A 13,078-nucleotide genomic window follows, 5' to 3' on the forward strand; every position below is an offset into this window, starting at 1 on the left:
TCATATAGACCAACTCTTGGTGTTATTACACTCATATAGACCAACTCTTGGTGTTATTACACTCATATAGACCAACTCTTGGTGTTATTACACTCATATAGACCAACTGTTGGTGTTATTACACTCATATAGACCAACTGTTGGTGTTATTACACTCATATAGACCAACTATTGGTGTTATTACACTCATATAGACCAACTGTTGGTGTTATTACACTTATATAGATCAACTCTTGGTGTTATTACACTCATATAGACCAACTGTTGGTGTTATTACACTCATATAGACCAACTGTTGGTGTTATAACACTCATATATACCAACTGTTGGTGTTATTACACTCATATAGACCAACTGTTGGTGTTATTACACTCATATAGACCAACTGTTGGTGGTATTACACTTATATAGATCAACTCTTGGTGTTATTACACTCATATAGACCAACTGTTGGTGTTATTACACTTATATGGACCAACAGTTGGTGTTATTACACTCATATAGACCAACTGTTGGTGGTATTACACTCATATAGACCAACTGTTGGTGTTATTACACTCATATAGACCAACTCTTGGTGTTATTACACTCATATAGACCAACTGTTGGTGTTATTACACTTATATGGACCAACAGTTGGTGTTATTACACTCATATAGACCAACTGTTGGTGGTATTACACTCATATAGACCAACTGTTGGTGTTATTACACTCATATAGACCAACTCTTGGTGTTATTACACTCATATAGACCAACTGTTGGTGTTATTACACTCATATAGACCAACTGTTGGTGTTATTACACTTATATGGACCAACAGTTGGTGTTATTACACTCATATAGACCAACTGTTGGTGGTATTACACTCATATAGACCAACTGTTGGTGTTATTACACTCATATAGACCAACTCTTGGTGTTATTACACTCATATAGACCAACTGTTGGTGTTATTACACTTATATGGACCAACAGTTGGTGTTATTACACTCATATAGACCAACTGTTGGTGGTATTACACTCATATAGACCAACTGTTGGTGTTATTACACTCATATAGACCAACTCTTGGTGTTATTACACTCATATAGACCAACTGTTGGTGTTATTACACTCATATAGACCAACTGTTGGTGTTATTACACTCATATAGACCAACTGTTGGTGTTATTACACTCATATAGAACAACTGTTGGTGTTATTACACTCATATAGACCAACTATTGGTGTTATTACACTCATATAGACCAACTGTTGGTGTTATTACACTCATATAGACCAACAGTTGGTGTTATTACACTCATATAGACCAGCTGTTGGTGTTATTACACTCATATAGACCAACTGTTGGTGTTATTTCACTCATATAGACCAACTGTTGGTGTTATTACACTCATATAGACCAACTGTTGGTGTTATTACACTCATATGGACCAACAGTTGGTGTTATTACACTCATATAGACCAACTGTTGGTGGTATTACACTCATATAGACCAACTGTTGGTGTTATTACACTCATATAGACCAACTCTTGGTGTTATTACACTCATATAGACCAACTGTTGGTGGTATTACACTCATATAGACCAACTGTTGGTGGTATTACACTCATATAGACCAACTGTTGGTGGTATTACACTCATATAGACCAACTGTTGGTGTTATTACACTCATATAGACCAACTCTTGGTGTTATTACACTCATATAGACCAACTGTTGGTGTTATTACACTCATATAGACCAACTGTTGGTGTTATTACACTCATATAGACCAACTGTTGGTGTTATTACACTCATATAGAACAACTGTTGGTGTTATTACACTCATATAGACCAACTATTGGTGTTATTACACTCATATAGACCAACTGTTGGTGTTATTACACTCATATAGACCAACAGTTGGTGTTATTACACTCATATAGACCAGCTGTTGGTGTTATTACACTCATATAGACCAACTGTTGGTGTTATTTCACTCATATAGACCAACTGTTGGTGTTATTACACTCATATAGACCAACTGTTGGTGTTATTACACTCATATGGACCAACAGTTGGTGTTATTACACTCATATAGACCAACTGTTGGTGGTATTACACTCATATAGACCAACTGTTGGTGTTATTACACTCATATAGACCAACTCTTGGTGTTATTACACTCATATAGACCAACTGTTGGTGGTATTACACTCATATAGACCAACTGTTGGTGGTATTACACTCATATAGACCAACTGTTGGTGTTATTACACTCATATAGACCACCGTTTGGTGTTATTACACTAATAAAGACACTATGTTTTTACCTTTATGTAAACCAACTGTTGGTATATTACTCAAACAGACCAGTTGTTGTTGCTATTACACTCATATAGACCAACTGTTGATGTTTTTATACTCAAGTTGACCAAGTGCTATTGTTTTTGTACTCAAGTTGACCAAGTGTTGATGTTTTTACACTCAAGTAGAATAAGTGCTGATGTTTTTGTACTCAAGTAGACCAAGCGTTGATGTTTTTGTACTCAAGTAGACCAAGCGTTGATGTTTTTATGCTCAAGTAGACCAAGCGTTGATGTTTTTATACTCAAGTAGAATAAGCGTTGATGTTTTTACACTCAAGTAGACCAAGTGTTGGTGGCATTACACCAATGTATACCTGATATGGATGTACAATACACTGGTGTAGTACAACTGTAATGTAATTACAGCCATGTCGACCAAGTGTTTATGTTTTTACACTTATGTAGACAACCATTTGAGTTTTCGACGTCTTTAAAAAGATATGTATACCTTAAATTATATAAAGAAACATGTCAATGTATCATGTTATGAATGTTTGTCGATTTTATTTAGCTTCTCGATAACTTTCAAATGATCATTACATTACATAGATATGTTAATGGAAATAAATGGCGTTCCTGATGCTAGAAAATGTATCCTCATACCCAGTGTTAACAATATACAAACAAGTGTATAACAAACCCTTCAAGAAAACATCGACTTACATACACAAGCATTTGTCAGAAACAGACGTCAGAATTGTTACATTTTTGTCTAGTTTCCTGCAGGCCTTAAATGATGGTTCCCAACCACACTTATCCTGTGAAAAAAGTCCTTTTGGTAATTATTTGATGAGCAGACAAATGACAACAATAAAACGATAAGAAAATATTTACATTAGTTTGTCAATAATTCATACAAACTTTGTCACAGAAAACATAAAAATTAAATTTAATGACTGCAATTTATAAAACACCTTCCTGTGCTATTCAAACATAAAACATAGAAAGATTGAATATGAAAAACAAAACATATTCATCAAATGTTTGAGCTTTCATAATTATTTTGACATTCCAAAGTCACTAAAATTCCTGAGTAGAGATGTAATGATATCCTTTGTTTAACGTCAAAGGAACAATACAAAACGTCAAGACAGGCATGTAGTTCCGTGACGTCACAGTGTGTTGCATTGGTTGATGATAAGATACTTGGAGAGAGATTTATATTACGTTATTTCCTAGATTTGCATTAAATATTTAATCAAATATCATCGTGGTCACCGGGAAGCAAAAAAAAATACTCTGATGAAATTAAGCGGTCACTAAATCAAGAACAAAATCCTGATAATAAAAGCAGAAATTATCTTATAGTTACAAGTTTTCTCTGGAAAAAAAATATCATGATCGACGCATGCGGATATATTGAAAAATAAGTTATGGTCACTGTTCAGATGCAATTACGTATACACTTACGTAATACAGAGATCATTAATATTAGAGGTATGGTTTCCCTCATTTTGTCGATATATCACGCGTTATTTCTCCTAACGGGATATCATGTGAAAAGATATAATCTATGCTGTTTACTTTCTGGATATATGCGGATATCAAAAAATAACGGTTTTAACATTATCACTAACCTATCTACTAGAGATAAACGATAAACAGGTTTCGTACTGATGTAGTCATTCAGACGCTTACTAGTAAAAACCGTCACGTGAAATCAAGAGCCATGAAGATAATGTCACGAATTTTTGGGATCCTTTTGGTTTTGTTTGTTTGTTTTTTGGAGTTTTTTTGGAGGGGGGGGGTGTTACATTGAATATTCCAAAATGATAATGAAACATATATGCTAAGTTGAAGAGCCCTTTTTATGCTTAAAGTTTTCCTGTCATTTAATGAAAAGAGGGGTTTACATTTTATCCAACTGATGTTGCTAAAAATAAAAGTAATCATACGTCAAATGGCGAGAAGAATAGTGTTACAAGCATATACACTTCACTGTGTCGGAAGCTTATCAATTGGAGGAACGTGTAGCAAGAAATCACCAGTTAAGGAAATTAGAAAAATTGTCCTGCCTAAGGTCACAACCTTCCCGAAAAGCAAAAACCGTCACCGGTAACATGAACGAACGAATATGTGTTTGAAAGAAAACAACCTATACAACCACTAGAAAAGAAGAAAAATATCTGTGGAAAAAATGATTCAATAACTGAAATATCTTCAAAGAATTAAACGGAGAAGCCCTTAACCTACATGACACTGTACTTATAACAGGAAATGCTGAAACTGCAGATAAATATAAAGTTAATAATACGTCGTAAGACGCGCACATCCCCTCATCAGTCATTATTGTTACACGCCGTGTTGCCTCGCTATTGATATCAGTGAGCATCACTCTCTGAAACCTAGCATATAAATTTGACAATATATATGTAATGTCCTGGTCAAGCTGGTCATTTAACCATCTATTCAAGTCAGAAAATGTAGGAATGGACATCTCGAGAAAAAACTTTTTGATTACGTAGCGATTGCCACTATCTACCCGTATTTGACTTTGTATTTTGAGTGTCGTCGACGAAGCATAAGATGCTTACACTCTCTGATCACCTGGTCTTGATCTTTATATCATTATATATCGGTCGGTTTATGACAAATCGCTGAATTGTTTCCGCGTAAAAAGGTAAAGTTCAATATATTCCTGTACAGTCTCTGGTATTGTTGTTGGTTATGAAGACGTTTACACATTTCACATAAATTTGATTGTAACACTTCACTTATACTTTCAGAAGAGAAATATTTCTTCCAGTAAAAATGTTTTTTGTACTCGTCAAAATCGTGGGATAACCTTTGAATGTGATCTACCAGCGACGTCATGGTCTTAAAATCTTTTGTGTCCAGGTAAGAATTAGGAGGATGGAACAAGGTATGATTAGATGCATCTCGAATAATCGGCACAATGCTGTGGGGCAACACAAGATGAAGTGACTTTTCAGTGACGTAGTCTTCACATAAACTATTCTCAAACGATAGGTAGAATTTGTATCGACTATCAAGCACATCAAAACAGTCCCTTTTCATTTTCAAGTTGGCTGTGACATTCCATACTGCCTTCAGTTCCTCATGACGACCAAGTCCTGAATTGCATTTTAAGTTCCCACATTTTCCATATATGTCCACGTCGATGCCGTACTTACGAAGCTTCTTAATATATTCTAATCTTTTAGATGGAATAGGACAATGACTGATGAAGGTTACTGCAGTTTTTGTTTTTGCTTTCAGTATATTATCTATTGCACTGTCGTGGTAGGGCAACTTTTTTTTTGAGAAGTGGCCGTGCACTAGCGTGAAATCAGAATCTCGTCTATATGTCATTGTCCAGTTGATTAAGTTTCGATTGCAATATTTATAACTATGTAATCTTGTAGGAGGTTCGTGTTCAAAAATGATCCATACCTGTCCTCTTTTTAATTTCTTCTGACAGTGATTTAAAAGCCAAGACCGGAATAAAACAGCATCTGCCCGTCTGATGTTCTTCCGTTGTCGAGTTAGGACACAATTCGGTACGGGACACTTCTCAAACACCTGTGATGTCTCCCATTTTTTTCCGACCCAGTCACTAAACCAGTGTTGTGGCATCCAAAAGAGCAACAGTTTATTTGCTGTTTGCTTATTCCATCTACTTCCGTCTTTAGACTCGTTACTGATTGAATGAACCCCTTTGGCGACAAGGTGCACCCTTGGTTGTATGTACTTGGAATATTCGTCATCATGGAATTGTAAGTGGAATAGTCCAATTACGATATACAGTAGAGTTATCAGAATTATTGTTATGAGTGATACTTTCCATCTGTTGAGGTTGGCCATGGTTTCTGTAACGATATAAGATGATTTAGTTAAGATTTATTAATATCATAAGAATAAATGATGTAGTAATTAAATAGAAGAGTGTTTAAAATTGTACGGATATACAAGCAGTGACACCTGGTATCGGCCTAGCTTTCGGAAAGCCAAATTGTCCATCATACATAGAAACAAGTTTGTGGTATGATATTCGTATATCGTATACATTTCATAAAATATTTTTGTATATCGCATAAGATACCTCATTTAATAATTAAGATATATTAGGAGATGAACACGACACATTATAAAGTATATATTAAGATATCTTATGAAAAAATAAGTATCTTACATACAAGTAAAATATATTTTTAGGAAATATCTGTTGGTATTTTAAGGAAATAGCCGTCAGCTTATGTACCTATGTCTTGTCGTGTGTCCGATATTTACACTGAAAGCAGATCGTGACATGACCACGAGACATGGTGGCAATATTGTAGGGCATCAATATTTCTTAAACCTAACGCTAAAGTAATTCTACTGGTCAAATAAAAATGAGTGAACGGAGACAGGGATGTCGTACTAGAGGTGGAAGAAGGGCTCAGACTCGTTCCCGGACCGGTGTTGGAGGGACTCCTGATTTTTCCCTAACTGGACAGGAGTTACCTGGTGAGCAAGGGAATAAAAATGGCCACAATGGGTGTACTCTGGTCAAGTTCAAACGACAGAGAAACAGTACAGGTAGTGGTAGAGTGGTTACTGATTTAAATATGTTGAAGTTCTAGTCTTTCTCAGTGGATGAAAAATTTATCTCAGTGATGGGGAAATTAATTAACTGGACGGGATACAAATACCCTGAGTAAGGTAAGTAAACACGATGATACGGCATTAGATGCTATTGAGAGTATCCAGAAGGACCTTGATAATTAAGAGGATAGATTGAAATATGTTGAATATAGAGTTAGACTTTGAGGCCAGAAGTAGTCGCAACAATTTATTATTCTTCGGTATTTCCCATCTGAAAGTGAAAATGAATTTGCAGTAGCCCAAAATTTTATCAACAACAAATTGAAAATTGTTGACGGTGGCAATGTGTGTATCCAGAGAGCACACAGGAGAGACAGGTCTGCACGTGCACGTGATGACGATGATGAGCATGTCTACGTGGAGCCCCGCCCAGTTATTGCACGCTGCCAAGATAATGGTGACATTGAACGAATCATGACTGAGGTCAATTTACTGAAGGATACAGGCTTTGGGATCGGTAGGGACTATCCGAAATAAATGCAGTCAGCAAGGAAAGAACTGTTGGGGGAACTGACAAAAAAGAATCCATCTATATTTTCAAAAATTCAAAAATAGCCGATTTCCTCAGAAATGACAACGTGTGTATACGACGATCTTATACACAAGGTTTAAATAAAAAAAACATGGTACTTGAAAACCCAATGCTTATAAATATTAAGTGTTACATTCCATCGTTCAATCTGAAAACTAACATTGACAAAATCATAGCAATATATACATTTTGTAAGCAGAATACAACAAATACTTACAGTTATACTTTATCCCTTTAGAACGGGTCCGACCCCACTCACTATCCTTTATAAGGTGTACACGTACCTCATGACAAGGAATGTATACTTGGTAATTATCCTAGTCGTGTAATAAGCATACACCACGTATACTTGCGCTAGTTTTTTTATTCTTTATTATTCATTTTACTTGACAACAGTTGTAGTGTCACTTTTAGACAAACAATAACTGATATCAAATTACATGTCTAAATACACACTGGGCGCATTGATGTGTTTTCCATAATTATCAATTTATTAAAGTTTCAGCCCAAGGTAAAATTATGAAAAGCTTTTTACAAACGTCTCGTGTTATAACCAAGGGGCTAAAACACTGATTTCTATTATGAGAACAAAGCAAAGCCGTAACAAAACGTTTGTATACCACATGTTTATCCCACTGTCCCGTGGCAATGCTATAGCTGTTGTAATTAAAAACGACGCGGCCGCTGAAAACATTTTTTAAAATAGTATGACCATATACCTCTTATTTAGAAGTTGGATGTCAACTTCGACACCTGTGGTAATGAATGTTAAAAATAGCTCATCTGGCTAAGAAAGTTTAACACATCGAAACATATTCCATGAAATATCATTATAGAAACTCCTGTGGTCCTATACTGGCTTCATATATGAAAGAGAATCTTAATTTAACTTAGAAATAACTATCGTGACAATTGTCGGAATGACCGATACAAATATCTTTTTGAAAACATTTCTAATTAGATAGTTATTTTTTAACTCCACATTAAGACATTCTCTAAGCTGAAGTGATACTACCGAATTGTTCTTTCTCGCCTCAACTCATGTTTTAAACACGAATTGCCTTTGTGTACAAAGAGAAATAATAATCGGTAGTTCTGTTCCAAAATGACTAAAGCTCCAATCCCTATCAATAGGCAGTGCATTGTACAAACGGTTCTGTAACAAAGGGTCTTCCTACACAATACATACTTATAGTAACGATGTTCCGGGGCTGTAGTAATGGCTACCAATGCTTTGCTAAAATAGAACGCAATCTTTAAATCTCAAAATTACGAACTGTTTTATAATTAATTGAATGCGTATGTCCTTGAACATACAATTGACACAAAAACTTCAGCGTGGGGTAGGGTATGTTTACAAACTCGCCCAACCACTTGTTAACATGTTGTGGATATTTCCGCCCTAAAACAATGTGTAATGAAATAATTGAAGATCATGAAGATTTAAAAATCAAATTCTAATTTAGGTGTCATATGTAAAAGGTACAATTATTCCAACTTTTAAAATAAGACTAACCACCAATACATCGAGTCTACTATTATACTCAATCTTCCAGTTCGCCCCCACCCCCACTTTAGCAAGTGTCTTTTGTAACTTTTGAAAAATGACTTACGAGTGTGAAATAAAGTCAATACCCAACAATCACGAGTCGTGTGCCACATTAAACGACACTTTATGACTCAATAACAGCAAGTTGTGTCGTCGATTAAGAATGTCAAGACAGGTTTCGGCACAGAACATCGGGGATCATCCTGTAACTTACATTAAGACGTTTTTTACACGTAAAATATTTTCTTTCGCTTAAAGTTAGTCACTCATGACGACCTGTTTTGATCCATATCGGTGCAATCACATTCATAAAGCAATGTTAAGATATAATATCTTTTTACCTCATAATCTAACTACAAAAGCCTATTTATCGCCTCAAGAAACATAGTATTTGTACCAGGACGATTAACTTCTCTTTTCCAACTGTCAAGAGATAATTCCAAGCTACTAACCTAAACGCCATTAATTGAATGTTAACTGTTAATACGACATGTGTTACAGTTATCTAAACGCATACAGTTTATAGAATCTGGATATAACTCTGAAATTCATTTTTTTTATTTCGATGACCGCCCATATGCCACAAACAAATACAGCCTGGCAGATTATGGAGACGAATCTGATGTCTTCCGTTAGTTTAACATCTACGTTACGAGCATAACGACCAAGACCTATATTAGATATAAATGCGTGGTTTTAAATAGCCCCAATATAACTTAACATATATGTGACCCATATAGCAGCGCCGTTACTAATTACTGCCCATACTGTTATCTTATACATTTTTTTGAAAATTTCATTTGGGCCTCTCATTGATATAAATCAGCCTATTGCTCCACCCAATGATTTAGCCATGAATTTTGCCGTTATGTTAAAAGTTTAGTGTTCTGTTGCCATAAGTCCCAGATATGTTTATTGACTACGTATTTCTAGGTTTAACTTTCCACAAGTAAAATGCTATCTATTTCTGTTAGAGACGTTGGAAGGAAATGTATAGTCGCTGCCTTACCAACTCGGGCAAAAAAATACTGTTATAGCCGTAGTTGTTTTTATTAAACATTCACCTGTACTCATCTGACAATAATTAACCAAGAGGTTTGCATGGTAAAAATACTTCTTAGACATTAAAAATAGATGTTCAATGCCGGTAATTAAACCCGGGCCGTCTGGGGGAAAACCAGAAAACCTTTTTTAATCTTTACAAATAATCTTTTAATGTTCCCAGCAAATAGGACTCCCGGGGTTGGGCCCCGAAGGCTCCTCACAGTTCATTTAAAGCATATTATAGAACTGTATGAAAAAAACATATCACAGTTTTTGCTATAATCCATACATATTTGAAATATCTTGCGGATTCTTTAATCCTCAATAAATCTGTGCTGATAATCAGATATCTAAGTCATATGATGTCAAATCCTCAGATACTAGGGAAATATCAATTTAAAACCAGAACTTCTAACCACTAGACCACATCGGATCTATACTCAAACATTTATATACGTTCACATTGTCTATATGCTACATGGTTCTATATATGTACATTTGTGCTAAATACAGTATTATACAGATACAGATCATGAATCCATAACTAACAACATCAACAACAGAACATTTATATCCGCAATCCCATCGACATACTACATTGTAATATATAACGGACATCAACTACATATGCACTGTAACTACAGCAAATACACAAACTAATATTACAAACCAACCAAGACAATGTACATGTAACAAAATGTTTAACAAAGAATACACAAATTTGAACAATGTTTAAAAGGCATTAACCGGAAAATAAAAACCATTTGAAATGATTGAACTGTCGAACCTCTGTTTCCAACTTTTTTTACAATTAGCTATTATTTATTGAAATATTTAATTAATTAGTTGATTTATTTTTTATTCAAATATCTTATTTCTGACGCTTAATATTTATTTGTTTTCTTAGATGTTTCCATGGTAAAAATACTTGTTCGACATTAATGAAAAAAATATATGTTCCGATGCCGGGAATTGAACCCGGGCCGTCTGGGTGAAAACCAGAAATCCTAACCACTAGACCACATCGGATATATCCCCACACGTGGATATACTTACATGATCTCTATATGCTGAATGGTTCAATATATCTATATTTGTCCTCCAGTATTATACAGGTCCCATAGATGATGTATCTTCGAGATACAGATCACAATGTAAGCCGGTTCGTTTTAAATGTATCCTACTCAAACTATGTTAGAGGTTCATAATGGCGAGGTACTACTGACAGACTATAGTAACATATCACTGTCAAGTTTTCAAAGTTTGGAACTAGGACAGAGACATGCTGCTATAACCACCATAGCAGTTTTTATTCAACGTACTCTTAACCCTTGTTATGGTGTTTCACCTTAACTGTATGATAGTGATTAACTATTGTAAGTTGAAACAATATAATACCACTACAATATATGAAATATATATGGAGACCCTGAAGACATGTTGATGTTAAATACTATATTTGTTTAAAAGTTATCTCGCCTTTCTTTCAATTTTCCTATTTTCCCTCACGGTTTGATGTTTGAAGAAACATATTTCCAATGAAATGTAGAATGATTATATAGTATTTGTATCCGGTAAATCACATCTTTGACAAATAATAATGTTTATTCGAGTACTATGTTATCGTTTCGATAATTGATATGCTGATATTTCCTTGGTGTGGGGATAGGAGACACCAATTATCAATAAACTACATGATTACTTAGTTCTCCATTCTCATTTGGAGGTTATAACATATTCTGGATTTGACCTAGATTGACATGACATGAGAAGTGTCCAGGCAAAAGACGCTCATTCTTCCGGAACACAGGGTTTTATTTGAATTGCATTTTCTCAAAAATTTCTGTATTAATCTTTATCTTGTAAATATTTTGACGATGTTTTATCGATTTTTATACTGTTTTTTGTAAATATGATATATTTTAAATGTCGGAATTAATTTTCTGCTTGCATCGTGAATGCAGCCATTTTGAGACCATTCTGAGGGATTTGTCCATCTAAATAAGACTGATAACGAGGTGGAATATAATCTTTCTTAAATAATCAAACTAACAGCATCAACAACAGATCATTCATATCCATTATCCGCAGTCGACATACTACATTGTAATATATAACTGACATCAATGACAAATGCATTGTAACTACAGCAAATACACAAACTAATATTACAAACCAACAAAAACAATGTATATGTAATATGCAAGATGTTTAACAAACAATACAAAACTTTGAACAATATTTAAAAGGCATTAACCGGAAAGTAAAAATCGTTTGAAATGATTGAACTGTCAAACCTCTGTTCCAACCCTTTTTCGCAATTAGCTATTATTTATTGAAATATTTAAGTAATTAGTTGATTTTTTTGTTTTCAAATATCTTATTTCTGATGTTTAATATTTATTTGTTTACTTATATGTTTCCATGGTAAAAATACTTGATCGACATTAATGAAAAAAATATATGTTCCGATGCCGGGAATTGAACCCGGGCCGTCTGGGTGAAAACCAGAAATCCTAACCACTAGACCACATCGGATATATACTCACACGTGGATATACTTACATGATGTCTATATGCTTAAGGGTTCAATATATCTATATTGGTCCTCCAGTATTATACAGATCCCATAGATAATGTATCGTCAAGATACAGATCCCGATGTAAACCGGTTCGTTTTAAAAACAACAATGTATCCTACTCAAACTATGTTAGAGGTCCATAATGGCGAGGTACTACTGACAGACTATAGTAACATATCACTGTCAAGTTTTCAAAGTTTGGAACTAGGACAAAGAATGTACACTTAACCCTTGTTAACGTGTTTAACCTTAACTGTATGATAACAAGAAACTATTGTAAGTTGAAACAATATGATACCATTTCAATATATGAAACATCAATAAAAAAAACCAAGAAATGCTTATGTTAAATAGTATATTTGTATAAAAGTTATCCTAACCTTTTCTTCATTGTTCCCATTCTCCCTCGTGGTTTAATATTTGAAATTGGG

The 13,078-nt window shown here is 34.5% G+C and overlaps 2 non-coding genes across 2 annotated transcripts; both read right to left on the minus strand.

The window, feature by feature from the left end:
• Positions 1–11,022: 11,022 nt before the first annotated feature.
• Trnae-uuc lies at positions 11,023–11,094 on the minus strand. The gene has a single exon. It is a non-coding gene; the product is annotated as a tRNA-Glu (tRNA).
• A 1,437-nt stretch (positions 11,095–12,531) lies between these two features.
• Positions 12,532–12,603, minus strand: Trnae-uuc. Its single transcript has one exon. It is a non-coding gene; the product is annotated as a tRNA-Glu (tRNA).
• Positions 12,604–13,078: the final 475 nt, after the last annotated feature.

Source organism: Pecten maximus, chromosome 3, assembly GCF_902652985.1.
Source record: "Pecten maximus chromosome 3, xPecMax1.1, whole genome shotgun sequence".
NCBI classification, from domain to species: domain Eukaryota; kingdom Metazoa; phylum Mollusca; class Bivalvia; order Pectinida; family Pectinidae; genus Pecten; species Pecten maximus.